Here is a 4,580-nt window from a genome sequence, read left to right on the forward strand (position 1 = left end):
TTTCCATTCCTCAGATTCCAGCATAAACCTAATGACATTAACAGATAGTTTTTGCCCAAAACTTTCTGAGGAAACCAACCTGACTCCATGAAGAGATACAAGATTAATCTAACTGTGATGGTGAGAAACATGCAGAGATATAAGCTTAATCTAACTGTGATGGACAATTTTTTCCCCTCTGGTGGTAAGTTTACAATGACTCTGGTAGATCTTTATTATAATTATCTTCACATTTTGAATTCTACTATATTAATGCTGTTGTTTCGCAAGTATTTCTGATTGTCCTCTCTTTGGTGCACTGATCTAGCTGCCTGCTCTCTTCACTTAAATGCACTCATCACGCCCTGACTGGTTTGGCCCAGTGGATAGAGCGTCTGCCTATGGACTGAAAGGTCCCAGGTTCGATTTCAGTCAAGGGAATGTACCTTGGTTGCGGGCACATCCCCAGTGGGGGGTGTGCAGGAGGCAGCTGATTGATGTTTCTCTCTCATCGATGTTTCTGGCTCTCTGTCTCTCTCCCTTCCTCTCTGTAAAAAATAAATAAAATATATATTTAAATGCACTCATCACTTAATAAGGCCTACTCTATACAAAGTATATTTCATCTTGAATGTCAAATGTAGGATCTAAACAGAGTCCTGCTTCTCAAACAACAACAAACCAACAGAATAAATTGGCTTTTCTAAGTCAATATCCTTTTATCAGATTCAAAACTTAGAATTAGGTTCTTACACATCAGTTTTCTCCTTGTTCTTTAATCTCTTTATTTACTCAGTACGCAACTGATATTTTTAAGTGTTCATTTTTTTATCCTAGATTTTCACCTTATTTTAGGTGAACCTTATTTCCTGTTGTCCTTGCTATAATGACTTCCTTCCTCTTTTTGATTCTAGGCCAGCCGTGGGCAAACTACGGCCCGCGGGCCGGATCCAGCCCGTTTGAAATGAATAAAACTAAAAAAAAAAAAAAGACCGTACCCTTTTATGTAATGATGTTTACTTTGAATTTATATTAGTTCACACAAACACTCCATCCATGCTTTTGTTCCGGCCCTCCGGTCCAGCTTAAGAACCCATTGTGGCCCTCGAGTCAAAAAGTTTGCCCACCCCTGTTCTAGGCTCTCTCCTCAACTTTGTCAATCCATTTTTTCACACTGCTTCCAGATTAATCTTTCAGTATTAAAAACTATATCATTCAAAATCCTCTTCAAGCTCCTTGGTATTTACCCAAAGGAATTGAAAATGTATGTCCTGCACACAGATGTTTATAGCAGCTTTATTCAACGTCGCCTAAACTTGGAAGCAACTAAGATGTTCTTCAGTAAGTGAACAGATATATAAGCTGTGGCACATCCAGACAATGGACTATTATTCAGTGCTAAAAGAAATGAGCTATCAGGCCATGAGAAAACATGGAGAAATCTTAAATGCATTTACTAAAGAAGCAATCTTAAAAGGCTATATTCTGTATGATTCCAACTATCTGACATTCTGGAAAAGGTAAAAGTATGGAGACAATAGAAAGATCAGTGGTTGTCAGGAGTTGGGGTGGGAGTTATTAATAGTCTGAGTACAGAGGATTTTTAGAGCAGTGAATATATATAATTATACATTTGTCTGAAACCATAGCATATACAACACCAAGAATGAACCATAATGTGAACTATGGACTTGGAGTGATTATGATGTGCAATTTTAACAGATGTACCACTCTAGTGGTGGATGTTGATAAAGGGGGAGACCACATGTGTGAGAGCAGAGGATATATGGGAAATCTCTGTACCTTCTTTCAAGTTTGCTGTGCCCCTATAACTGCTCTAAAATTTCTTAAAAAAATAAACACCAATCGTTAAATAGTAAAACAAAACAAAACAAACAAACAACAACAACAACAAATACCCTATTCAAAGACATTTAGTGGTTCTTTAATTTCTTAGAGATGAAGGGTAAATTCTTACAACCTAAAGTTTCTGTAGTAATTTCAGGTCCTCCACCATCGGCCTCCTTTTATTTATTACTACTCTTGGCTGTCTCCTTACTGTCACCAGTATATGTCAGGTTCACTCTCATCTATGTGCTGCTTCATTTATTGAGTACTTTCTAGTTGTCAGGTATATGCAATACATATATTCATTTAACATTCACAATTCCCATATAAAGTAAGCATTCTTCATTTCACTAATGAGAACTAGAAGGGTTAAGTAACTTGCCAGAGTCACATATTTTAGAAAATGGTAGATTCAGGATTCAAGCTCAGATCATATAGATAGATAGATAGATAGATAGATAGATATAGATAGATATAGATAGACAGATTTCGGAGAAGAAGGGAGAGGAGAGGAGAAACATCAGTGATGAGAGAGAATCACTGATCAGCTGCCTCCTACTCATCCCACACTGGGGATTAAGCCAGCAACCCGGGCATGTGCCCTGACCAAGAATCATACTGTGACCTCCTGGTTCATAGATGGATGCTCAACCACTGAGCCATGCTGGCCAGCCAAGCTCAGATCTTTTGACTTTAGAGGTGTGTTCTTAAAAGTTTGTTTACCTTCTTCATTCTATGAATAAGACACTCAAGAGTTTTCAGAGATAAGACAAAAACAAAAACACCTCTGTGCCAGGAAATGTTTGCCACAGAATGAGTTCCTTGAAAAATGTATTGAATACATTTAATTTTTTAAAAATTTCAGGTAAGAGCCAAGGGAAAGCTCATATTAAATCAACAACACAAAAAGGTGGAAAAAAATAAAATTAAATGTGGTGGAGGAGGATGTCTTCTGAAGTGGTCTTGGAGTCACCTTCTCCTAGAGGTGAAATTTGAGTCTAGCCTGGGGGAAGGGCAGGGCTGGCAGAACATTCCAGGCATGGGAAAGGGGATGAGTAACCAACAGAGAAGCCAAGGTGGGGTGATTCCAAGGACCTGACTGGCCAGAGATAGATCTCCGGAGAGGTCAAGTGGGAAATTAGGTTGAGAAATCAGCAAGAAGGGGAGAGCTTAAGATAGCATTGGGCCCTCAGTTTGAACTTTGTTTCACAGTCAGTTCAAAGTCACATTATTTTTTGAGAAAGGGAGTGTTTAAATCATCACCAAATGTTAGAGACTAGAAGACCCACCTGTTTGCAAGATGATCCTTTGAGATCATTGGTCTCTACCTGCATGCTGACTCCCCACCCCACTTCACCGCCCCCCGCCCCCCCAACTTGGGAAGCATTTCCTTTGCCATTTGCCTTAAGCAAATCCCAAACACCTGTTAAACCTGTTTAAGTCCTAACAGATGCTTTCAACAAGCATAATTGATCTCTTTACTCTCTGAAAGTTCTCCCTTCATTCTATATGGTAATTTAAGTTATTGTGTAAGTTTATTTCCCTCAATAGTTTGTTAGTTTCCAAGACGTAGGGAACATGCTGAAACTGTGTATCTTTTTATTTTTTAATCCAGGTCTAATGAGTAATATTTTTCTTTAAAATCAGCAAAATAACAATAACACTATAAAGTTCCAAATGCATGATCTTACAACAGACGACCTTTTGTTGCAATTGTTTTGTATATACTGTATGCTGTATATCCCTTGAAGACAGATATCCCATTTTTAACATTTTACAGTCAACCACAGTGCGTAACAAATACTGCATTTACTCAATAAATACATTCCTGAAGATCGGGTCTCTTTATTTAACAATGTGTACTGTATTATACAAAGGGCCCAGCATCAAAATTCTCAAGTTAGTTACATTCAAGAGAGTGAAATAATGCCACGGTAGGTTTTACACAGATCTTTCTCAAAGTCGAGTTAGGATACCAAGAATAAAAATGTTAAAATGAATAGCGAGATCAACACTGGACTTACAGTCAGAAGATCCCCTGGGGTCCCAAACTTTGGGCCAATCACTTAGGATCAGGCGCGCAGCTTTTTCATACAGTAAGTGAAGTCATGTATGTAAGCTAGCGAGTGCCCAGCATATTGCAGGCAAATATGGCTAGATTCGTTCCTTCGCTTTTCTCAACTGTGTGTGTGCGCGGAAATAACCCCGTTACACTTAGACTGTTCTGCTGGGTCAATGGATATAGAAAACCAGGGAGGGATGATGGAACTCGAAAGGAAAAGGACACGAGGGACTAAGCGCATTTGACCAGACCCTTTCCTCCATGTCCTCCTTCAATCTCCTGGATCTTGGGTCTCCCTTCGCTCAGCCCTCCTAGGACACCAGTCCTGCGACCTCCCCTCCCCATGAGCGCCTGCTGCCCCCGGCACTTGGCGTCTCCTCTGCCCACTGGGCCCCAGACCCCACCTTTCTCAGGCCCTTTAAGCCTCCCTCGCCCATCGAACTTCACCTGCAGAAAGTACAGAAGCCAAGCGCCCCCTCCCCACGCCGGCCTCCCGCCGCCTCGGGGTCACCGGACAGCACCACCCCCGCCCCCCGTCCCGGACGCGCACCTCGGGGAGGAAGGGACAGAATGTGAAGGGGGTCTCACGGGGTGCGAATGTTCCCCCCGGGTTAAGGAAGACCGACATCCCAGCGCTCCTGCTCGTAAATTCCGCGCGTGACCAGCGCGCAAACTTAGCAGGACCATGTAA

The sequence above is a fragment of the Myotis lucifugus genome, unplaced genomic scaffold, assembly GCF_000147115.1.
Source record: "Myotis lucifugus unplaced genomic scaffold, Myoluc2.0 scaffold_63, whole genome shotgun sequence".
NCBI classification, from domain to species: Eukaryota; Metazoa; Chordata; class Mammalia; order Chiroptera; family Vespertilionidae; genus Myotis; species Myotis lucifugus.